General features: G+C 45.1%; 1 long non-coding RNA gene across 1 annotated transcript; it reads left to right on the plus strand.

Annotated features, from left to right (window-relative positions):
• Positions 1–1,358: 1,358 nt before the first annotated feature.
• On the plus strand, positions 1,359–26,590 carry LOC146353952 (uncharacterized). The gene is made up of 4 exons (XR_014787411.1): positions 1,359–1,567; positions 4,993–5,101; positions 18,641–18,714; positions 25,634–26,590. It is a non-coding gene; the product is annotated as an uncharacterized LOC146353952 (long non-coding RNA).

Genomic DNA, 26,590 nt, shown 5'->3' on the forward strand with positions numbered 1-26,590 from the left:
CATTGGTATTCCTTCTATTAATATTTAGGTATTTTGCAGTGTGCCCTGTACACTTGGCCAACCCCCAACCCCCTCCCTCTCCTGAATAGCAGAAGAGGGGAACATTGTGAACACAGCTGTCTTGTATTTGGTGTTTGAGTGAGTTTAGGCAGATGGTAGTATCCTGACAGATAGCTCAGAAGATGGCTCTGTATTCTCAGCTTCCCAAGAGAGCATCCCTGAAATGCGGTGGGATTCCAGTCCTATCAGCACTTTACTAGGGCAACCAGGGCTTGGGAATGAACATAGGGAAGCTGCCTTGTACCATTAGTTCAGTATTGTCTACACCAGTGGCATTGAATTTCACGATGGACAAATTCTGATTCAGAGAAGCTTTCAGGGGCCACATTCCAGTAGTGGATGGGCTAAAGACAAAAGGGGTGGGGTGAAAATGCCAAAAATGCCACCATATTTTAGCTTAAAGTTTACTGCCAGGAACTAAGCCTTAGGAGAGGCATTTCAAGCTTTCAGAAGGGGGAAGAAACTGCACAAAAGCTGGGAAAGCACCAAATTATTGGCAAGGGTGTGGGGCCAGGAAAAGGGGGAGTGGCCTTCTGGGGAGCTCCAGGGGGCTAGACTGGGATCCCACATGGTTTAGATTTGACCTAGGACCTGAAGTTCAACACCCCTGGTCTACACTGACTAACAATGGCCCTCCATGGGTTCAGGCAGGAGTCTTCCCCAGCCCTACCTAGATATGCCAGGGATTGATCTGGGGACCCTTAGCAGGCAAAGCAGGTGCTCTGCCACAGAACTACGAGGGCTTAATTTCTTGCTGGGCCAAGACTCAGCCCTGGCGTCCATTTTCAGTGTCAGGGCTCAGCTCTCGGACACATAAAGTAAAAGCAAATGGAAGTGCCTCTGAGAAGGTGCAGAGTGCATTTACCTCACCACTGAGTAACTCCAGATTCCTCACGTTTTAAAGAGATTTGTGAGAAGGGCTTCCAGGTTGGAGGGGGGGGATCTGTATGTATCTCTTTTCCTAAAAACTAAGCAGTGCTGGTGACAGCCACATAGTAACAGGCATCCCAGCCTATCCAGATGGGTAGAGGGGTGTGTGTTGAATGCACTAGAGGTGTGTGTATGTCTACAGAACAGGTGGGAGCAAGAAATCAGGCATGTCAGACATACTGAGTCTTTCTCTCACACCACATACGCACACACACATGCACACACACAGTCTTTATAGCCATGCCTTTGTTGTTGAAACCGCCCTGGGGAGCCAGTTGAGATTCATGACTAATTTGTTCTTCAAACAACATTTGTGTAAACCTCTCCAGAGGAGACTGGTGGGGTAAGAGTGGGGGAAACTGAATCATAGGCACAGGCCAACAGCGAATTATGTTGGACAGAGAACGGAAAAGAAAGCAGGCGCCTGCCAAGGGCATGGTTGTGGCACATTGCAATGGAGCCTGTGGCAAGGGCCGGATGCATTATGGGAAAGACTGTTCAGCAAACAAGGCCCAGGCTGAGCTTTCCCTCACATCTCACTGAGACTGATTGACGAGCCCCAGGGCCAGCGTCAAAGGTAGGCATCGTCAGGCATCTGCCAAGAGACCACACCCAGCAGGGGCCCACTGACAGGAGCCCCCTGGAGTTCCTTCTCTTCTCCATCATTGCTACCTGCTTGCTCACCTGTCTCTCGCTCTGGCCCAGACAACGGTGGTGGAGAGAAGGAGGAGCAGTAGGGGCCACTGCCTTCTTGCTGACTCGCTCTCTGCCTGTCAAGCAAGCAAGTGGTAGCAGTGGTGAGAAAGAGGATTTCGATAATTACAACTGAATCTTAAACTCCTGAAGAACTTCTGTGGATAAATATAAGGTTATTAATACATTGAAACTCCTGTGATCCCTGTTGACTGTAATTGGATTTCTTATGTAATCTTTGTGTTTTGTTAGAATATGTTTATGCTCATTTTGAAAACATGTGAATATATATATATATATATAGAGAGAGAGAGAGAGAGAGAGAGAGAGAGAGAGGATGAGGACCAACAGCAGCTGGTGACCATGGTGGGGAGAGGGTAGACTTACTGAAGGGGGGGGCATTGAGGGTGTCTTGCCCAAGGGCCCCACAAAACCTGGAATCAGCACTGACAAATGCCACAGAGCCTCCCCTCACCAACTGTGGGCTCAGTCAATAATGATCCCAATGAGCTAAGTGTACAGGCAATATTGGCCTGAGCTAAGGATAGTTGGGGCCTCAAATTACCACTCGCTGAAGTTTACATCAGCATAGAAAGGGCCATGTGGGGAAGTACTTATGGCAAATCTTGCAAGTCAAGAACCCATACGTAGTGGTTGTGTTCCAAGTATCTTCGGAAACATAAGTCCCTCTCAAAGGAACAGTGTGTGTCCACAACCAATAGGACTGAGATAACAGGCCACACAGCCCTCCTTTCCCTCTGAGCTGGTCTACTCCAAGAATGACAACCCATTCCCAGACATACTGAAGAAAGCCCAGCTTTTGAGCATTTCCCATGGCGGTGGGGGTGGAGAGAATAGCTACAGGATGGAGCAGCTACAACAGTAGCCCCAAGTCTGTGAAACGAGATTTCTGTGGAGTTACATTAGCGTGCTTCACCACTGAATTAGTTGACAGATTATTATTATTTTATTACTTGGCATTTTTAATGTTTTCTGTTTGTGTTGGAAGCCATCTCTAACAATGCAGACGAGATGGGGCAGACATTTAAACCAAGGGTGGGCAACTTGTGGCCCTTCAGGTATTTTGGCCTACAACTCCCATCATCCCTCACCACTGGGTGTGCTAGCTAGGGCTGATGGGAGTTATTGGCCACATCTGGAGGGCCACAAGTTGCCCACCCCTGATAATAAATAAGTCCCTCAAACAAGGATTCAGAGCAAGTCCTCTTCTGATGGCCTCTATGTAATTGTGGGTAGGCTGGTAAGTATGAAGGCTTTCCCTCAGCATTACCATGTATGGCAGCCAGATATCCTACTTTACAGAGGACAGTCCTCTGAGTGGCTGTCAGAGGAATGCCCTCTATTTGAAGGGGTCCTTTATTTGATGGGTTGCCCAGTCCAAGTCCACTTTAAAGATAAAGAACCATAAGATGGGACAGCAGGGAGGGGCCTTGAAGTTGCCCATCAACAGTTATCACCTGGACCATTTATGCATTGCCCCAAAAATGGAATTACATCACCAAATTAGAGGACAGTTAGCATAACATTTGCATATGCAAATGCATATCTATAGTTGCAAATTTAGAAATAATAACTATAATTTAAACAGAAATACAATACATCACACCATAAATGATCATCCTGACCAGATTGACCTGTAGGCCTGCTCAGTCTACTGTCCGGGTGTTAATCCTTGATGGGCAACTTCAGGACCTCTGCTCTCCCTCCTTATGGTTGGTTCTTTGACTTTAAACCAGACTTGGACTGGACAACCCATCAAATGGAGGACTGTCCTCTACCAGCTATCCAAGATAGAGGACTGTTTTCTGTAAAGTAAGACACCAGGCCAACCTACCTAGACAGCAGACTGAGAAAGCACACAGGTCACCTGATTACCCCACAATCGTGAGATGTAGTGTGTTTCTATTTAAATCATAGTAATTATTTATAAATTTGCATCTATACATAGAAATTAGCATAGGCAAATTTTATGTAAATCTTACCCTTTTTTCCTTTAGTGATGTGTTTCTTCTTTTCTGTTAACACATGAACACCTATTCCCGTAGGTGTTGTTGGATGGGGGAAGGGACTTGTGTTGCTCATCCTTAATGCCGATGTCATGCATGCTGTCCAAGAGGTACCTATGACACGCACACAACCACATTCCATACAGTCAAAATGGCCCCATTGGCTGGGTAGAGGACTGCATTTTCCTACAATAAAAGATTGAGGTTTGAAAGCTGAGTTTAAAAACAACATTTTTTTAAGTAGAGACCGACAAAAGATGCAAGAATATTAATTTAATTCAACAATGTGATAAAATATTCTTAATGTGTTTCAAGCATCAAGAGCTCTTCTTCAAAGGAAAGAAGAATCTAGCCTGTTCACTAGCAAGCACAATGCAAAGCACTTTCTGACAAATCCAGGGTCACTTAAGAGTGCTTAAAAATGCTATACCCCCTTGCAACAAAAGCATTACCCTGATGAAAGGCATTTAAGCAACCTCCTGCCCACAAGAAAAGAATAACTACTTTGCATCATGCATGCACAAAGAAAAACAAGAACAACTCTTCACCTGGAAAAGCCCTCTGTATTTTCTTCCCCCTTTCTCACATAGTGAACGTATCAGGGAACCAACCGCCAGGAAACAGGGAGGTCTTGTTCTGTTTGGGATCAGCCCCCCATTGATTTGCTGTTATTGAAGCAAGGAACAGTGGATGCTGCTGCCGGGAACTCAGAAGCCTGGCTTCCCCCAGGCGTTTCCTGGAACAGGCCTTGCACGTATGGCCTTGGGTCTTAGAAGCTATACACAAACACTTTAGACCTGCCTTCGACCTGGATTAACTCACTTGCCTTCACACAGAGATACACACACACACACACACACACACCCTTCAAGGTGTGTTTCTTTGGAATAAGGAGCTCTGAGGCTCTGCTTGTCACTGTCATACCACTGTTAAAGGCACAGACATTTTGCCAGAAAAATGGGCAGCCACCCTGTCTCAAAACTCCAGCCTCCAGTAACATCTGTCTGGATTATTACAGCATGAAGTGGTGATTTCTTATTTTTACACTTGTCACTTTTATTCTATTCTGACCTCTCCATGGACACACTCCAGCTATCCCATCTGTTTTCTCACCTTGTGTACCACATGCTGATATATTTGTGTACCTGATGTTAGAGCAGAATGTCCACGCTCAGAAACATTCACTCTGACAAGCTCAAGCAGCTTGCTACTGTCACGGTATTTAGTCATGTCCACATCTCTACATGCAGTAGTGTGAATTACCCCATCATCATTCTCATAGGGATCAAGATCCTTCATCCTTTTTTGGTGATCCCCCCGCCCCTCGATTATGGAACACTCTCCACAGAGAGATCCAGCTGGCTCCTACATTGTCATCATTTTGGTACCAGGTAAAGACTTTCCTCTACTCCCAGGCATTTGACAGCATATGACTGGGTATTTCAGTTTTTATCAGGTCCTGGTAGTTCTATTGCCAATTATTTTTAACTTGCTTTTAATCTATTTTAAATCTTTGAATGTTAAAGGTTTTGTATTGTGTTTTATCATGCTGTGAACCACCCAGAGAGCTCTGGCTATTGGGCAGTACAGAAATGTAATACATGAAATTAAATGAAATTGTGCATTTAAAAGATGTTTCTTCTCTTTGGCCCCGCCATGGGGCTACACAATTGCTGGTAAGACTACATCTGAAGATGGTCTGGTAGCTACAGCTGGTACAAAATGTGGCTGCCTGGTTGCAGGTGGGGGCAAGGAAGTCTAAAAACATAACTCTGATTTTGCACTGGTTAATGCCAGTAACCTTCCAGACACAATTCAAAATGCTGGTCTTAACTCTTAAAGCCTTAAATGGCTTGGGACCAGGTCACTTGAAGGGTTGCCTTCACCCATATAATCCTGCCCATACACTAAGATATGCTTCAGGGGTCCTTCTCAAATACCTGCTAAGTTAGGCTGGCATGTACAAAAGATAGGGCCTTCTTGGTGGCGGTCTGGAAACTGTGGAATTCTCTTCTGTCTTGCTCTGTACAGGTGTTTCAGCTGTAACAGAGCTGCCTTTAACTGGCTTTCATTAGTGTATGTGTGTGTTACAGAGCAACTTCTCAAAGTAGTCTGTATGCTTTCTAATGTGGCTATTATATCTTCAATCTTCCATTACTCTTGTTTGTATGTCACTTTGTGAGGGCATTGCCCTACAAAGTAACCAAGAACATACTTTAAATAAATAAATAAATAAATAAATGGGCCTATTTATTAGGTAGAGTAAGACAAGCCACCTCAGGATAACAAATTGCCAATGATTTCATTTAATATTATATTTATATATTTTATATTGATTAAACATATTATATTCTTAAATATATTATATTTAATAATATAATATTATTGTATTATATTTTATATTATTATATTTTTATATTATATGGAAGAAGGAGGGATGGATTTTCTGGCTCATGTACCAAAATGTGTGTTTACTGTCAGAAAGCAGCATATTTCTGAAGTTAATGTTCCATATCTTGGAGCGTGGTGCTCAGACAAACCCTCCCCCTTCCCACCAGCTCCCTTGCTGTACCTGTCATGTTGTGAACCATGCTCCCTTGGAAGCATGCTTTTTCTGTCAAAGTCCATGTGCCTGAGCAAGCGCAGGCTGCTAGGAACACAGTGGTGTTTACAGGAGAGGTCAACTTCCCCTCTCCCTGGGGGTGAATTTTCTTCCAGCTCCAGGAAACACATCCTTGGCTGGGCCCCAAGACATCCCCATTAGCCACCTTCTGCCATCTGGTTCCTGAATGCCTGAAAGGATAATGAATGATGATTGCAGGCCACAACCCCATCCTCCCATGTTGTGCGTCTTTCCTGGAGATGGTAAAGTCATTACTTCCAGCTTTGGATGGGATGTGTATGCGTGTGCGCTTGTGTGAATCACTGCCTTGCAGGAATTCTGCTCACAAGCTTTTCTGTAAAAGAAGAGTTAAGGAATTTCAAAATGGCTTGAATATGGTTGCCAGCTCTTGACAAAGCACACTGTCAGGGCCAAAGGCAAGTCAGGAGGCAGAGCCCACCAAAATTGCTCTGTTTATCTAATGTTTACAGCTATTGCATGGGTTCACAAGTCCACAGCCATCAAGCAAGGCCATTCACACATGATATCAGACCACTACAGATCCATCTCACATAATCCAGACCAAAGCACAAGCCCAAAGCAAAAACTAAAAGTGCATGCATAATACAGTGCCTATAACTGAATCAGGGCAACCCAGCCTCAGACAACATGTACATTTTGAAGTCACACATGTAATACACATACTTGCAACATATTATTGTGGAATTTAGAATGTATAAGACACTTGGAATGTAGAAAACATATATACCCACTTCACAGGTGAGGTACACTGAAGTGGAAAATAAACCCACACCGGGAATCCATGGTAGAGAACTCAAACACATATAGAGGAGATAGAATTCATAGCAGACAACTCAGGAAAGTGACCCAAGCTATAGATTATAGGTCTGCAGGGCCAGCCCTAGGATAAATAGTTGCCTGGGTGAGGACTGCCTTTGGTGCCCCTCCCCGCAGTCAATTTTGCAGGGCCACCCAGAGGATTTATGGGGCAGGTTTGATATTCATTGAGAATGACATTGCTCAAAACCATAATCTCTCACTCACTGTGCTACAGTTTGCACGAGCTAAAGTTCGAAAAGCCACATTCTGACCAGTGGCTGTGGACCATGCCACACAGCACAACTATCACAGGTTTTACTTATAATATTTCTTGGTTTGTTGCAGTTCCTATCTTTTGGTAAGCATTCTTTATTCTAGAATATCCATTATTTTATCTTTAAATAATAAAGGAAAATAATAAATAAAAAGGTATCCAGTTGACCTCTTACAGCTTACAGCTTTATTTTATTATTATTTATATAGTGCTTATGTTTACAGTATTTGAAGTGCTCAGTGACGTTGCCTCAAAGTCAAGCTATGTTCAACTGATTTTTTTACCTAGTGCAAATGAAATCACAGTGGAAATGGAAAAGGAAACATACTTTCAAGATAATTGAAGAAAGAACATTTTTGTAGCTAGTATCCAAACAACCTGTAGAACATTGAAATAAAGTTTACAGACGCTTGGTTTTTGCCACCCTAGCTCACTGCAGACAGTACATTAAAACACAGCCACTGAGCTCAGCTTGGCACCCCCCTTAGCTTGGCACCCTGGGCAACCGCCCAGCTCGCCCACCCCTAAGGCCAGCCCTGCAGGTCAGGTCACACTATGCATTATATGATCAAGAAATTATGCATCTAAATAACACTGTCCCATTTTACAAAAGGGGAATACTGAAAATTGAAAGATGACTTGCCCAAGTAGCCTACTGAATGCATAGCTAAACACTCAAACACAACCAACACTAAAAATGAAAAGAAGTCAGGTGCAGGTCATACTGAAAGACACAGAGAAACAGAGACAGATAAGAGCACAGAGAAAAAAAATGGAGCCCACACCAAAGCATAAAAAACACAGATATTCTGTCTCACACACGCGCATGCGCATGTACACCTCCCTCTGCCCAGTATACATGCATAAAAATAAACACAATAAAATAATTGTGGGGTAACTGAGATGGGAAATACCTAGTTTTCCTCTGTCATGAACCCTAACTCATCTGACAGCTGCCTCAGATGTTCAAAACAGACCAGGCTTACCAAAACCCAACTGCTAAACCTGGACCAAAAGGAAGTACATCACTTGTCCTCCCAAAGGAGGCTCTGGGCCAGTTCACATGAGATGACAGCCCACAGATGACATGGGTCAATTTATGGACAAGAAGCTGCAGCATGTGCCAGCCACCATTATGAAAATGCAAGCCCAGGCCAGAAGTTGCTGTGGCTTGATCTGAACCTGGGCGGCGGGGGTTATTTCAGGTTAAACAACCTCGCATAACCCTAAAACAAACTGTGGGTTACGCAAGGGTTGTTTAACACTCAAATAACCCCTGCTGCCTATGTTCAGACAACATGGCAAGCCATGGCAGCCCCCAGCTGAGCCTTGCATATTCATATGGGATGCGCTGCGCTGTCCTGAGGCTAGCCCACAGTAGGCTGTCGTGTCATCTGAATCAGGTCAATGCGCGAAGACTGCAAAAAAGACAAGCTAATGATTTACACCACTCCTTCCAGAGAGTCACCAGGGAAAATGTTTCGCAGTGGCAAAGCAGGAATGCCGTATCTACCACCCACACCTTTCTTCCAGATGCATTCTGCTCATGTGATGCACCCCTATGTCATACCCAGCAAGGTTTCATGCATGATACGAACAAGTGCCTGTGACTCCCTCTCATGCCAGTTTCTGCCATGTGTGAAAGTTTTAATGTAGGATAGGGAGTGAAAGGGAGCCATTAAAAAGCTGGATGTACGTTCTGACCAATATGTTTTACATTCATGCTATAGATTTAACCAAAAGCAAGATTTTAGCCTCATATGTGAAAACATTCAAAGGCTCCCAAATAATAGTAAAGGGTGTTCCTTTCACTGCCAATGGCATATGGGTGTGTGTGTGAACGGAAGGTCAGAGAAGAAATTGTAAGAAGGACTGTACGTGAGCAAATGTTGCGGTTACACATTGCTAGGGTTCTCTCAGATGAGGCTTTTATCCTGCAATCGCCCTGCCTCAAACACAGAATTTTACGAGGCTCCAGACAATGTTGTCTTCCATTTGCAGTCCATCCATGTTTTCCCACTGCTTCTTCCATCTTTTTTCTTACCAGAGAAACTCCATGAAGGAGGAAAAGATAAAGAGAGACTGAAAGAACTGGGCATGTTTAGCCTTGAGAAGAGAAGGCTGAGGGGAGATATGATAGCGCTCTTCAAGTACTTGAAAGGTTGTCACAGAGAGGAAGACAGGATCTCTTCTCTATCATCCCACAGGGCAGGACATGGAATTATGGGCTCAAGTTACAGGAAGCCAGATTCCGGCTGAACATCAGGAGAAACTTCCTGATTGTTAGAGCAATACGACAATGGAACGAACTACCTAGGGAGGTAGTGGGCTCTCCCACACTGGAGGCATTCAAGTCAAGGCTGGACAGCCATCTGTCAGGGATGCTCTGCCTTGGATTCCTGCATTGAGCAGGGGGTTGGACTCGATGGCCTCGTAGGCCCCTTCCAACCCTACTATTCTATGATTCTATGAAAAGAAGGTATAGGTGCATGTTGTTGTTCAGTCGTTAAGTCGTGTCCGACTCTTCGTGACCCCATGGACCATAGCACACCAGGCCTTCCTGTCCTCTGCTCTCTCCCGGAGCGTGCTCAAGTTCATATAGGCTCATAATGCCTTCTAACTGGTTGTGCTAGGAGCACCCTTAGACCCCACTTCACTTGGGGATGAGGACTATGAGGTTGATAACATCAGTGGACAAACTGAGCTAATCAGGACTTAGCCCTGGAGCCTGTTTATAAAGCTAAGGAGGCATCATTCTGGAATATTTGAAATGCAAGCGCCCTCTAGTCTTTAGACAACACATTCAAGATGGATCAATACACATGGGAGAGGGGAGGAGTGGGATCTGATGTGTCCACTGGCCCCAACCCTGACCTATGCACATTCAATAGATTATATGAACAGACCTTACATGCCGTCAGGGTGGACACTGAGCCCATAGAACCTCAGAGCAGTTCTGAGGAGGAACAGCCAGCCGTGGGAGAGGAGCACGCTCATCCCTCCCAGGTCCTGCAGCTGGCAGAGATTCCTCCTGCCAGCATTCCAGACATAGATAGCGGTCCTGGGAGTGAAAGAGTGTGGGAGGAGGGCTGGCTGGATGCTTGACGCAGACGCAAAGAGCGACGAGCTATGGAGGGCGTGGAAAGGAGGTGTAGCGCCCGTTTGGCGCGCAAGCAACAGTTGCGTCCAGAGGACCCAAGGGAAAAGGGGGGGGAATCTTCCTAGCCCATAAATTCAGGGTCTGCAAGTGATTCTTGTTCAAGCAGGGACCAACTGTTTCCAAACTGGGGCATAGGTTACTCTACTGTTCATAGCTTAGTCGCTGGTGATAGAGTTATTAAGTTGTTAGAGTTATTAAGGAATAAAGCCTTGAAAAGAATCCTTTGTCTGTGTCTGGATTTGGCTACTGGAGTAGACTGAAAGAGGCCAGCTACGGCCCCCTGACACATGCATAGACTCCACACACATACACATATAGGCTTTGGACACGTGATCTGTTGTTGTTGTTTATTCGTTCAAGTTGCTTTTGACTCTTCATGAGTTCATGGACCAGCCCACGCCAGAGCTTCCTGTCGGCTGTCGCCACCCCCAGCTCCCCCAAGGTCGAGTCCATCACCTCCAGAATGTCATCCATCCATCTTGCCCTTGGTCGGCCCCTCTTCCTTTTGCCTTCCACTTTCCCTAGCATCAGCATCTTCTACAGGGTGTCCTGCCTTCTCATTATGTGGCCAAAGTACTTCAGTTTTGCCTTTAATATCCTTCCCTCAAGTGAGCAGTCTGGCTTTATTTCCTGGAGTATGGACAGGTTTGATCTTCTTGCAGTCCAAGGCACTCTCAGAATTTTCCTCCAGCACCACAGTTCAAAAGCATCGATCTTCCTTCACTCAGCCTTCCTTAAGGTCCAGCTCTCGCATCCATAGGTTACTATGGGGAATACCATTGCTTTAACTATGTGGACCTTTGTTGTCAGTGTGATGTCTCTGCTCTTAACTATTTTATCAAGATTTGTCATTGCTCTCCTCCCAAGAAGTAAACATCTTCTGATTTCCTGGCTGCAGTCAGCATCTGCAGTAATCTTTGCACCTAGAAATACAAAGTCTGTCACTGCCTCCATGTTTTCTCCCTCAATTTGCCAGTTATCAATCAAGCTGGTTGCCATAATCTTGGGTTTTTTGAGGTTTAACTGAAACCCAGCTTTTGCACTTTCTTCTTTCACCTTCATCATAAGGTTCCTCAGCTCCTCCTCAGTTTCAGCCATCAAAGTGGTATCATCTGCATATCTGAGACAGTTAATGTTTCTTCCAGCAATTTTAACTCCAGCCTTGGATTCATCAAGCCCAGCACATCGCATGATGCGTTCTGCGTACAGGTTGAATAGGTAGGGTAAAAGTATACAACCCTGCAGTACTCCTTTCCCAATCTTAAACCAGTCCGTTGTTCCGTGGTCTGTTCTTACCGTTGATACTTGGTCGTTATACAGATTCCTCAGAAGGGAGACAAGATGACTTGGTATCCCCATATCACTAAGAACTTGCCACAATTTGACACAGTCAGAGGCATTAGAATAGGCAATAAAACAGAAATAGATGTTTTTCTGAAACTCCCTGGATTTCTCCATTATCCAGCTGATATTGGCAATTTGGTCTCTAGTTCCTCTGCCTTTTCTAAACCCAGCTCGTACATCTGGCAATTCTCGTTCCATGAATTGCTGGAGTCTACCTTGCAAGATCTTGAGCATTACCTTACTGGCATGTGAAATAAGTGCCACTGTTCGATAGTTTGAACATTCTTTAGTGTTTACCTTTTTTGGTATGGGGATATAAGTTGATTTTTTCCAATCTGATGGCCATTCTTTTTTCCAATCTGATGGCCATTCTTGTGTTTTCCAAATTTGCTGGCATATGGCATGCATCACCTTGAGAGCATCATCTTGCAAGATGTTAAACAGTTCAGCTGGGATACTGTCGTCTCCTGCTGCCTTGTTATTAGCAATGCTTCTTAAGGCCCATTTAACCTCACTGTTCAGGATGTCTGGCTCTGACTCACTGACCACACTGTCAAATCTATCCCCAGTATTATTATCCTTCCTATACAGATCTTCCATATATTCTTGCCACCTTTTCTTGATCTCTTCTGCTTCTGTTAGGTCCTTGCCATCTTTGTTTTTGATCCTATCCATTTTTGCCTGGAATTTACCTCCAATGTTTCTAATTTTCTGGAAGAGGTCTCTTGTCCTTCCTATTGTATTATCTTCTTCCACTTCCGTGCATTGCTTGTTTAAAAATAATTCCTTATATTTTCTGGCTAACCTCTGGAATTGTGCATTTAATTGGCATATCTCCCCCTATCACTGTTGCCTTTTGCTTTTCTTTTTTCTTGGGCTACTTCCAGTGTTTCAGCAGACAGCCATCTTGCCTTCTTGACTTTCTTTTTCTTTGGGACATTTTTTGTTGCCGCCTCCTGAACAATGTTGCGAACTTCTGTCCATAGTTCTTAGATAGAAGAACTATCTATCTGTCCATAGATAGGACCCTATCTACTAAATCTAGTCCTTTAGATCTATTCTTCACCTCCACTGCATATTCATTAGGAATATTAGTGAGCTCATATCTAACTGATCTGTGGGTCTTTCCTATTCTCTTTAGCCTTATTCTAAATTGTGCAGTAAGTTCGTGATCTGAACTACAGTCAGCTCCAGGTCTTGTTTTTACTGACTGTATAGATGTCCGCCACCTTTGGCTACAAAGGATGTAGTCAATCTGATTTCGGTGTTGGCCATCTGGTGAAGTCCATGTATAAAGTTGTCTTTTAGGTTGTTGGAAGAGAGTGTTTGTTATGCACAGTAAGTTGTCTTGGCAAAATTCTATCAGCCTATGTCCCACTTCATTTTGTTCTCCCAGACCATGCTTGCCTGTAATTCCAGGTGTCATTTGACTACCCACCTTAGCATTCCAGTCTCCTGTAATGAAAATAACATCTCTTTTGGCATATTACCCAGGGTGTTGTAGATCCTCAAAGAACTGATCTACTTCTGCTTCTGTGGTTGGGGCATATATTTGAATCACTGTGATGTTAAATGGCTTACCCTGAATTCAAATTGAGATCATTCTATTGTTTTTTGGATTGTATCCAAGCACTGCTTTAGCCATTTATTATTAATTATGAAGGCTACTCCATTTCTTCTGTGGTCCTCTTGTCCACAGTAGTAGATCTAGTGGTCATCTGATGTGAAGTGGCCCATTCCAGTCCATTTCAGTTCACTGACACCCAGAATGTCTATATTTAATCTTGACATCTCCCCAATAACCACATCCAATTTGCCCTGGCTCATAGATCTTACATTCCAGGTTCCTATGGTGTGTTGATCTTTAGAACATTGGATTCATCGTTCACCACTAGCACCGTTGGCCGCTAGCTGTCCTTTCGGCTTTGAGCTAGCTGCATCATCACATCTGGGGCTAGTTGAACTTATCCTCTGTTCCTCCCCAGTAGCATTTTGACCATCTTCTGACCTGGGAGTCCCATCTTCTGATGGTATACCGACATATCTCTGGTTGTACTGATCCATTAAGTTTTCACGGCAAGAATACTGGGGTGGGTTGCCGTTACCTTCCCCAGGGATCGTATTTAGTCTTACCTCTCTGCCATGACCTTTCTGTCTTGGGTGTCCCTTCACGGTTTAGCTCATGGCGTCATTCAGGTGCTCAAGCTCCAGCACCATGACAAGGTAACGATCTCCTTTGCTGGAGCACATGATCTGAGACCACGCTAAAAGCAGGGCCCCCAGTTTCACAGACAAGCCTACGTGCATCCTATTTGTACATGCGTAGGATCTGTTCATATAGTTTATGTTGAATCTACTTAGGTTGGGGGTGGCATCAGCAGGCATGATCCTGACCCTCTCCCACATGCTTTCACTCACCCTGGATATGTTTGAACCAGGCTATGATAAAGAGGGAGTCATTTTCCTCCCCGCTCATCACCACTAGTGTTGCCAACTGATCAGAAAAGAACCATCTGTCCTTCTCTCTCATGTTTATTTGTAGAAATCCGCAGGTGGAGATTTCCACAACACAGAGATGGACATGACCACCTGCTCATATCTGCAAGTCAGGCTGGTATTAAAGGCACAGCTACAAGATAATGTTTGAAAGATTCCTCCCAACCACCCAACTGCCAGTTAAACACTGATTTCTCTATAAGAGACTGTCCTACAGTAGGCCAAGGGCCTTTCCTATCTACTGGCCTGGATAGCAAACATCACTGGAGGAAGGAACCAGGTTGAGACTCTGAGGTTGCTCAGAAACAGGTCTTAGGGGAACTTCTGTTCTAAGTGTGAGGCAGGGAGTGTTAATTAAACCATTCACCATAGACCTGCTAGTAAAGGACATCACGTCCCGTTTTGTTCTGCAAAGGTACATATTTCTCATGCTGTTTACTTGTGCCACTTGTTTTCTGCGGCAAAAAAATGGAGCCCTTATCTGTAGCTCCTGCTCCCACCTGAAGATTGCCACTTTTTTCTTGACAGAAACTCTGTGCTTAACAATTGCATGACAGGCAGAAATTCCCTTCCATTTTGGAAAAAGCTACACCAGTTGAATATGTGCATATCATGCAGATGTTAACAGCACAGCACTTCTGTCAGGAAAAAAGTGACAATCCTTCCGTCTCCTCTCCTTGTCTCTTCCTTTTTTGACAGGCTCTTTGGTCCAACTTCAAGCCAAGAGACTTTACCCTGTCTCTCAACACTTTCAGTTCACCATTTATGATGCCATTCACTCGCAACCCCTTCATAGTTGTGGGTCCAGCCTTCCCCAATCAGGTGTGCTCCAGATGTTTGGACTTCAACTCCCATCAGTCCTAGCCAGCATGGCCAATGGTCAGGAAAGCTGGGAGTTGTAGTCCAAAACATCTGGAAGGCTGATTTAGTTGGGGAAGGCTGATTTAGCGTATTTTCTCACTCATGCGTAACAAACATCTGGCTGTGAAACTGTTGCTCTAAAACCCCCTTTCTTTATCTAAACTCTATGCACCCTACACTCTCCACTGCATACTGTGGAACTAACACAACAGTGCAAACGTAAACCTGGATCTAACAGCACCAGAATCTTCTTGCTCTGCAGGATCTTGAGAAAATCACATAAACAAGGAGACCCTTCCCACTTGCTTTGGCTGCCCTGACTGAGCCTCATGGAACCAACATCGCAGGAATCCGAGTGCTGATTCCAGAGGAAATACCGACTGGTTCAGCAAACTCACAGTGGGACAATGCAGAAAGAGGGAAGCCCTTTCAAAGGCTGTACCACCCCTTGCCTAGATGGAAAACTGACATATCCAGAAGGTTGGGGGTCCTGGTCAACACCCCAAAAAGGCCATCTCTACTTATTTTGAGTCCCTAGGCAAGGTATTTTGCCACCCTGCCCCACCACCCCCTCTTCTCTTTCCCCCAACTCTTGGCCATACTCTTCTCTCCCCACCCCCACCGGCCACCACTGCTGCCAGTTCCCCCTTACTCCAACCTCCTAAATAAAGAAAAGGTGAGCTGGAAGATGGAGCTAACCTTTTCCTGTGCGTAGATCAAATGTGAGTGAATGCATATATGACAGCCTTCCCCAAGATGTGTTAGACTGCAACTCCCATCATTCCCAGCCAGCATAGCCACTGGCTGGGAATTATGTGAGTCGCAGTCTAACACTTCTGGAGGGCACCAGGTTGGGGAAGGCTGCTGTATGAGGATGGCGCCACAGAAATGGCAGGCGAGATATTTAAAGGTACTTGCTCTGCATCCACATACACCTAAAACCCAGATGGCTTTTCGTATGATCGACGCACCTGTAAAGCTGCGTCTGTGCATTGGTTTTGTTGAGAAAGAAAAACTCATGGGTATCACTTTCAGTTCTTGTTTTGCAAGCGGTTCCTCCTTTGTGAGAATTTCCCCTGCTCTTACTTTCTGTTGGGGGATGGAAACAGAGAAGAACCCAAACTGAGAGCATAAAGGCTTTTTCCTGACTATGGCATTGCAATGATAACTGGTTTTGGCTAGACCAGGGGGGGATCTTCACGACTGCAGAATGAGAAGCGTATTGGAGAAGCCACACACCCCACCCCCTGTTCCCAACACACAGTTCAAAAAGCAGCTGCCTGGAAAATTAACAACATGTAACTCCTGGCGTAACCAATATTTCTGCAACTTTGGTTTCCACCATCACCTCAACACAGCCTTAAAGTTAGTTATTACTAAGCAAATATTGCACTGGATACATTTAAATCAATTGCCACATGTAAATTAAGAATGGACTCCTTTCTAGGAGAGATGCCAACCCAAACCTATCCAATGGTCCTTTATCCTTGGCTACAAGTTCCGCCAGGCATCATTCTCAAAGGCACACAGCCCTTTCCAAACATTAATGGTCAAGTTCTAATTTCCAGTATCGCAACACTGTCTCCTATATCTTTGAGTTATCAGGCAATTGGTTAGTCTCAGCTCCAGAATTAGTTAATGGGGCGGTGTATAGAAGCTGAGCGGAACTGTCCCTTCATCCCACTATAGAGCTGTAGGTTCCAGCCTCTTGCTCCAAGGAGCTCTTTCTGTTGCTGAGTCAAGCCCTTGATTTGGGGCACATGATTCTACTCATATCCCCTCCCCATGGATTGTGACATTTCTAATGGCTCCCCATTAAGTAAATTCTTCCATTTGTTCCAGGCTTGGTTTGGTATTCTTCAAAAGCAATGAACCTTTTTTTATATAACCTGATCTCCATCCATTCTGCACTGTGTTGATTTTTGCTTGGACTGATCTTCAAAGGGTTGTCTTGCTATGCCAAAACAGAAATGAGGATAAAAAACATTGTCACCAGTTTCTTACATATATGAGAAGGAAAAGTGTGAAAACTTGCTTGAATTGGGCCGCACAGGGCTATTCTGATGTTATGTTCATGGCATAGGGACCTGATGCAGCTCAACTGTTCACCATGCCATGAAGGCAATATCAGAATCCCTTGCTTTGTATTTATTTGTTACATTTTTTTATCCCAGATTTCCTCCAAAGAGCTGGTGCCATGGTTCTCCCCCTGCCCATTTTATGCTCACAGCAACCCTATAAGGTAGGATAGGCTGAGAGATAGGGGGCTTCCAAGGTCTCCCAGTGAGTTTCATGGCTGTATGGGGATTAAATTACTTGAACTCTAGTCTCCCCACTCCTTGTCCAATACTTTAAACCTTACACCACACTTACTCAGACTACATGGGAAAAGTCCACAGCACAACATCAGAATTGCCGATGAGTAAACAATGTAGACCACTGCCAGGAAATGCGCTATTCTTTAGCAAGGAACTTGCTTCCCCACAACATAGCCCAGAAGTGGAGCACTAATCAGTGACTCCACCCAGGCTGTAGTACAAACTGCATCAATGTTTCTTAGAACATATCACCAGGGCATGTGTGTGTGTGTGTGTGTGTGTGTGTGTGTGAAAATACTCCAAGAATGCCTTTAAGGGTGCTTCAAGATGGAGGTTTTGCAAGCATTGGTGTGAGGCTTGGGGACTATATCATAAGAACATAGGAAGCTGCCTTATACAAAGTCTGACCATATTTACTCCATCTAGCTGAGTATTCCTTCCACAGCCTAGCAGCGGCTCTCCAGGGTTTCACGCAGGATTCTTTCCTTGCCCTACCTGGAAATGCCGGGGATCGAACCTGGGGCCTTCTGCATGCAAAGCAGGTGCTCTGCCACTGAGATATAGTGTCAATTCCTATGCTGATCTTTGCTTTTCTGAACAGACTATATCAAGCATCATACACTGGTTACTTCTCAGCTGAGCTATCTTTCCCCTCACTTTTGATTTACAGTTGCTGGGGGATGCTGCCTTCTGGATGCAGCCGAAGTCTTCAATGAGCCACTTCTGGATATTTTTAATGTGACACAGAAAGCAGAAGAGATATGTCTTTAATTTAAATATACATTTAGATCTATGTGGCTCTGTCACTTCATTTACCAATGCAGGGGAAAGCACCCCCCCCCCCGTTTTTAGCACCATATGTGGAAATGCCCTTAAAGTCCAGCAGCTCTCTTTTTATACAGCAAGCATCTGGTGAATCCGGCAACAGTGGGATCTAGAATTTTGCATTCACTTATCAATTGGGGGCCATCTGTACAGACATGTGCTTCACTAGACATTTAGAAATCACCAGATGATCCTCTTCCTTCCTTGCAGGCCTCTGCTTCTAAGAAGGTGATGAGCTCACTCCCATGCAGAGAGAGAAATTGGAAAAGAAACCTCTGACCAAGGTAGAAACTACCCAGAATCCATTTGACTATGTCTTCCCCTCTAGAGCAGAAACGTATTGGGGTGGGGTCGGGTGGAGGAAAGATTGTGAAGTCACAGAACAGAAAGCTGTGGATTAGAGGGAGCCATGACTACTAAATGTAACCAATGTGTTACACAATAGCAGCACCTATAGCATTTTATTGATTTGTGTGTTTTAGGGTGCAACCCTATGCATGTTTAGACAGAGAAAAGGCCTACAACCCCCAGCATTCCCCAGCCAGCAAGGGTGGCTGGGGAATGCTGGGAGTTGTAGGCCTTTTCTCTGTCTAAACATGCATAGGGTTGCACCCTTAGAATGATTTTGAATCATATTGTGAGCCATCTCAAATGCTGCATATTGAAGCAGAAAGGTGGACGAAAATTATGTTAACAAATAAGTAACAGAGGAGTATGGAGTGAAGAAACTTCCATCCCTTTTCTCTTTCATCTCAGAGCCACTAAGGGAACGGAATGAAAAAGGCAGAGGCTTTGTTTGGTGTTATTTTTGGAAGACTGAAGTTGGGAAGATAAGGGCAGAGAAGGGGGTAAGCCCTACATCCCAAGCCCTTTAAACAGGGCTGATATCAAGGGTAGGCATGGTTGGGCACCTGCTGAGGGCCCATACCCCAGCAGGGCCCACTGACAAGAGCCCTGTGGACCTGCTCTTTCTCTCAAGCCAAACACACACATACAGTCTTTATAGCCATGCCTTTGTTGTTGAAACCGTCCTGGGGAGCCAGTTGAGATTCGTGACTAATTTGTTCTTCAAACAATATTTGTGTAAACCTCTCCAGAAGAGACTGGTGGGGTAAGAGTGGGGGAAACTGAATCATAGGCACAGGCCAACAGCGAATTATGTTGGACAGAGAATGGAAAAGAAAGCAGGCGCCTGCCAAGGGCATGGTTGTGGCACATTGCAATGGAGCCTGTGGCAAGGGCCGGATGCATTATGGGAAAGACTGTTCAGCAAACAAGGCCCAGGCTGAGCTTTCCCTCACATCTCACTGAGACTGATTGACAAGCCCCAGAGCCAGCGTCAAAGGTAGGCATGGTCAGGCATCTGCCAAGAGACCACACCCAGCTGGGGCTCACTGGCAAGAGGGCCCCTGCTCCTCCTCTCCATCATTGCTACCTGCTTGCACACCTGCCTCTCGCTCTGGCCCAGACAACGGTGGTGGAGAGAAGGAGGAGCAGTAGGGGCCACTGCCTTCTTGCTCACTCGCTCTCTGCCTGTCAAGCAAGCACGTGGGTGACAATGGCAAGGAGAGGGTAGACTTACTGAAGGAGGGGGCCCATTGAGGGTGTCTCGCTCAAGGGCCCTCCAAAAGCTGGAGCCACCACTGCCTTTAAACTGTGTTAGGTATGAGAGCCATCCAATACGCTCAGGGTCATTACTGCTTGAGGTGGGAAGAGGCCGTCACAATAGGACAGCCACTTATGTATCATCAAAAAAATGAAATGCATGACCAAAAAAGCAGAAAAAAGATGTTAAGATTTGCATGAAATTTGCATATGCTAATTTAGACACAAATTTAGAAATACCATAATTTAAACAGAAATACAATACATCTCACTGTAGTGGGAAAGATTGTCACCAGGTGACCTGTGCTCCTGCTCAGAGGAAGGGTGCAAGAGGAGGCAAAAACTGTAGTTTCCCCATCATATATCACCACCCAAGGCATGTAACTATCATCATCATCATCATTTAAAAAATCAACTGCTTACTATATTTTTAAAAATATCTCTAAGTGGGGCTGTATGAGGATTCTGAACTAAAACCAAGGATTTTGAAACTTTGAGACAAGGATTCAAAACTGATAAACTGGCCAAACTGCCAAAGGGATGGAGCAGCTGGAAAAAGAAAAGAAAATCCAAGGAAAGGAGGCTGAATGTGGCAGCTTTCTCTGGTCCTCGGGAGAAGGCAGCTTGGAACCAAGGGCTCAACCCTGTAACAATATTATACATGGAAATTCTATGGGAAGATAAATATCACCGACATTCTTTTCTAAAATTTATGTGGGAAGGGTCTATGTCACATCTTTGCTCCTCTGGACTCATTATTCTGAGTTCAACTCTGACACAAGTCTTGGCTGTCTGCCTCCCCCTCAGCTTTTATGGAAACTCCACCACAGAACTTAGAAAGCACTTTCAGAGTATCACTGGAAGCTGGGATTTTCTCTACAAAGATTTGAAAAATTCCAAAATTAATTCCTACAAATCTATTGGGCATGCTAACTCAGCCTCCTCTTGCCTGGTGAGCACAGTGTGTAGAACCTCTCTAATAGGACCTTCCTGTAGAGATATAGCCGCAAAACCCCTTTTATGTCAGGAGGACCTCTGTAATGTGGGGCCTTCTGAGTAGGGATACTTCATTTTTCAACCCTGATCTGGCCTGGTATTACAAGACAAAATGGTAGAGAGACTTAAGATATTGCGGGGAGGGGGGCATTAAAATCCAGGCAACAAGGACAGTGCAGGACTTTCTGAGTTCAGTAGTGGTGGGTTTGGTAGTGGTTTTCTCAGTGGCTGCTCCCAAACTCTGGGGGCTTCATCACACCAGGCTTTTTATCCTGCAACTTATTGGGGCTTCTGCTTCTGGATTCTTTGTGGGATTTACCTCAGTTCTTTACACAGACAGTTTTTCTTTCACTACTTAACACTACCTGCCATTTACAGGGGTGAGTAGAGCCTGGCAGGATGTTATCAGATGTCAGCAGCGTTGTATGCCGTCTGTCCACCCCCACTGAGGTTGCCCCCCGCCCCCCAGCATGAACTTTTCCATTTCAACTTCCTTGCCTCCCCTTTTCAGTTTGGCTGCCTCCAACCCCCACTTCGGCAACTTCTGTATATGATCCACAGTACGTTTACAACCTCAGAAATCTGCTTTCCCCCACCTCCCCATGTGCGTAAGTCAGTCCCTGCCATGCTGTACTAGTGAAATGCCAGTATGCTGTACTCCCGAAGTCCCTCCACCCCGATGTACGCGAGTCAGTACTGTCCTTGTCAAAGCAAGCGATAATCCTTTTCTCATTTGAGTATACACTGGGAGAGGGGATTGAGTGGAAAGGGGTTGCAACATGGCCGGTGTTTGGACCAGCAGTAGTCTCTGCCACGAGCTCCCTGTGTTGTTCCCAGGAGTGGAATGGCACAGGGGCTGGAGGTCAAGGGAGGCATGGGGGGGCGACACTCCCACCCAATCGTCGTCACTAGGTGATGCCAACACTGCACTGCCCAATACCTGCCTCCACGAAGAGTGTCGTACCATGATGTCAGCAATACACAGGTGGATGATGGCGGATCCGTTGCGCAGCTGCAAATAATACCACATTTTCTATGTACAGAACTAGAATGGGGAAAACAGGGGGAAAGTGCAGGACATCTGCTGCAGGACAACAACATCATGCATTGCACGTGGGAAATACTGTGAATAAAGAATGACAATCGCACCAAAATAAAACATGTGAAGGAGCCCTGGAACTCCCTGCTAAAGGAGGCTAGGCTGGCTCCCTCTCTGTTGTCCTTCTGCCAGCAAATATGTTTTTATTCAGGCAGGCCTTTGGCATGTAAGCTGGGTTGATGTTGAAGGCAGTTCTAACTGGTGTTATTTCTTTTATTATTAATATTGATGTGGTTTAATTGTGTTTTAATCTGTGTTTATGTTTTAATTGTATTTCTGATTTTATTGGAAATTTTCTATTGCTAGCCACCTTGAGTGCCTTTTTTGGCAGAAAAGCAGGGTATCATAAAATAAATAGTGGGAACACAGACACTAACCCTGCAATCCTATACACACTTACCTGGGAGTAAGCTAACGGGGCTTACTCCTGAGTAGACATATATAGGACTGCAGTATATGTATGTTTCTTCTGCCGGAAATACAATATCTCTATATTTTTGTCCTGAGGCAAATAGCAGCTGGGGGAGGGGGGCAATTCAGGTCATGAAGGGCTAACGCCCCCCCCTTTCCAACGTTGTTGTTGTTCAGTCGTGTCTGACTCTTCGTGACCCCATGGACCATAGCACGCCAGGCCTTCCTGTCCTCCGCTCTCTCCCGGAGCGTGCTCAAGTCCATATTCATTGCATCGGTGATGCTATCTAGCCATCTCATCCTCTGCCGTCCCCTTCTCCTTTTGCCTTCAATCTTTCCCAGCATCAGGGTCTTTTCCAGGGAGTTTTCTCTTTGCATTAGGTGGCCAAAATATTTCAGCTTCAGCTTCAGTATCTGTCCTTCCAATGAGCACTCCGGGTTGATTTCCTTTAGGAAGGACTGATTTGACCTCCTTGCAGTCCAGGGCACTCATAAGTCTTCTCCAGCACCACAGTTTGAAAGCATCAATTCTTTGGCGCTCAGCCTTCCTTATAGTCCAGCTCTCACAGCCATACGTTGCTACTGGGAAAACCATAGCTTTGATTATACGGACCTTTGTTGGCAAGGTGATGTCTCTGCTTCTTACTATGCTGTCTAGGTTTGCCATAGCTTTCCTCCCAAGGAGCAACCTTTTTTTCCAATGCTACAGTCTAATTCAGCACCACTACCACAGCTGCCTTTGCCCTTGGAGAAAACTGCAGGAGATCCGAACACAGATTTTCCAACTTCACATCTCGTTCGGGAGGAATTATCAGTTGAGAACTAGAAAAGCATAAAGTAGAAAGCCACTCTTAGATGAGATGGTAGAGACGTATACACTAGGAGCAGGGAGAATATTGTAAGTGTTCAGAAAAGAAGCTCGGTGGAGGTGGGAGACAGATGCGTATCTACCACCAAGTATTTTGGACAGATACCTGCCAAAGTTAAAATGCTGAAGACTGAAACCGTCTCCCACTAAACACTAATGCCTCTGTGTCCACAGACTGGAAGTTGAAATTGGGAGGAACTACGTCCAAACTGAAGAGGAGCGATCACACAATTCTTCCTGCTCCCACCCCCAGTGACATGTGCATGGTTAACACTGAATAAAATGTTCCGCTCCAATGCCTCCACAATAGGGAAATGTGAAGAGGGCACTTTTTCAAACCACCAGAGAGCAGACCTAGTTTCCTATCAAAATGTGACGAGGAGAAACTGTACTTGACTCCAGGAGAGAATGGAGACAAGAAGCATTGGGCGTTGCGCTGTGTAGTCATATGGCACCAATTTAGCAGCAGACATTGAATGCAAGGAGATTCTGACATCTAGGCCAGCCTTCCCAAGCTTAGTGACTCCCCACCCCCCGAATATGATGGATGGCCATGCTGGCTGAGGATGACGGGAGCTGTAACCCACATATCTGGAGGGTGCCAGGCTGGGAAGGCTAGTCTAGGCACCCCTATGTTGTGGCAAAGCCCACAGCACGGTATGCTTGTGTCAACACCTGGCATCCTCCGGCAGCTGGCAGGGCAGCCATGCCCCAGCAGGGCCCGCTACTGGCACCTGCTATGACACTCCTTTTCTGACACTCCAGTGAGCGCTGGGTGGCTTGGAGTCAGCACTGACATTTCTGACTATGCCCCGGAGCAGGGGTCCCCAGCCTTTTTGGGTTGATGGGAACATTTGAAATTTTGAGAAGGTGTTGTGGGCACTCTCTCAAAATGGCTGCTGGGGGGCTTGCCAGGGGGAGCGTCATGAAAAGGCTGCCATGGTGGGCATAGCTGGTCACAAAACACTAATTTCCCCAAAGACAAACTGGTGAAAGTAAGAGGAAAGTAATTTTCCCAAGAACAAGGAAGAGGTGGGGTCCAAAACACAACGCCGTTCTTTTGAGCCCAAATAAAGATGGCACTAGAGGGCAGCACTTTGCAGCATGCCAGCACCCCAGTTTAAAAAATAACCAATTTTTAAAAATCTTAATACAATCTAAATCAGGAGGGGCAGAGAACCTGGTAAGCACCAGGAGAGGTGTCTGCAGACGTTGGATAAATAATGTTGGAGACCCCAGCCCGGGAGTATCTCTGATGTAGTGCTGCTCCAGGGTATTGTAAGAAATTAAAATGGCTCACCAGTAAAAGGTGGCTCCAAGCTACCCGGCACGCATAGAAGCAACACTGTTGTTGTCTGCCACTTCCAGGCAAGCCCGGAGGTGCTCATGGGGGAGGGGGTCCACGATAGGCCATTATGCCAAGGACCCACCCCAAACTTGGATGCAGCCCTGGCTGCTTTAACCCTTGCTATTTTACAGCTGTAGAATTAATTTCTGGCTCCAAGACTGTGTTCTGCCCAAAGCCACCCATACACGAAACCAGGTCCAAGCCCAAAATACTGTGTACCAGACCATACTGCATCTCTAGAGCACTGAATGGAAGTCACCTTGCAAACCCCTTTTGTGTCAAGACCTCCATAAACAGAACTCTTTGGTGTACTAGCCAGGATAGCAATTTAAAATTATTCCCATGTAATTTAAACTCTCGGCTCCACCTAGTGGCCAGTTCATGCCGGCGTCATCATCAAACTTTGCCACAACGGGTCCTTCGCAGTCAATGGAAGAAGACTGGGAGCCTTCTCAAATGCAATTTTGAAAATAATCAATGACAATGCGAGTGGCAAAAGCACTCACTTTTGCACTAGGCCCAGGGACAACATATTGTTTAGTTAAAGGGACCCTAGGGCTTTAAAAAAAACAACAAAAAACACTGGCCTGCTCCTTTGCTTTTAGCAGAAGTCTGACATGCAGGAATTACTGCTCAATCACTGCAACATTATGATGGAGTCTGAACACTCATAAGGGGGCCAGTGTGCATGGCAAAATACACTAACAGCCCCTAGACTGCTCTTTAGAGAATTGAGTTGCAGAGGCTGGCCGTCTCTGAATTACAATCTATGCAAGCAGCGCGAAACATTATATGATTGAGGGGGGTGTGTGTGTGATGTTATATATTTACAGATAGACACACACACAGACACACATATATGCTTTCTTCTTGCAGGAGAGGCACTCACCTGAAAGAAAATGGAAATGCAACAACAACCTGAGCCCATGGTCTGGAAAGGAACATGCAAGCAGATTAGCCAGATACTGCATAGTGATGGGTTTTTTTAATTCATTACCAAGGCAAGAAAATTTGTATTCTCCCAGCCAAGTAGGCAGATTTAGAGAACAGCACTATCAACATATTTGGTGCAGACAAATAAGACCTAACACATATGCAGAATGAGAACGAATATACTACACTGATTAAATAGGCAGAGTTGCAACACTATACCGGCAGTTTTACCTTACTTCAAAATGGATGAATGCCACATGGGATGATTCCCACATTATCTGGCCCTGCCCAAATATGGTGCCTATAAATCAAGGGAGGGGGGGAACTTGTGGATCCAAATGTTGTTGGACTCCAACTCCCATCAGCCTGGCTAGTGGTCAATGTTGATGGAAATTGTAGTCCAACAACATCTGGAGGGTCACAGCATCCCTGTTACAAATGCTCCAAAGGCACCAAGAATAAATGATGCCAGTGCACCTCTTGCCTTATTCCTGTGCACGTGAGACTGAAGAGCACACTCAAATCTGAGAAATTCTTTGTTCTGAATTTCCCTGATGAAGGACCATTATCTTTCTTTTTAAAAACATATTTTTATATAGGTCCACAAGATATCTTTCAACAATATGAATGAACACTAATACCCCTTAATGAATGTTTATGTTAGATTTTATTTATGTTATTTCATGTGACACCCCCCATCCAATCGTTACTGATTGTTGTATATGTTATGAAATGGGGTTGGGTTGGGAGGGTTTGGGGAAAATTTCTCTTATATGTATTGTTATATCACATTCAAAATTAATTTTTAAAAGGCCATTGTAAATAAAATAGTCTGAAACACGCTGGATGAATAACTATTTGCTCTAATTTACCCCATTAAAAAAAAACCTCTTGGAGGCC

The sequence above is a fragment of the Heloderma suspectum genome, chromosome 2 (assembly GCF_057233095.1).
Source record: "Heloderma suspectum isolate Gila_16-S chromosome 2, 16-S_ref, whole genome shotgun sequence".
In the NCBI taxonomy this organism is placed as follows: Eukaryota; Metazoa; Chordata; class Lepidosauria; order Squamata; family Helodermatidae; genus Heloderma; species Heloderma suspectum.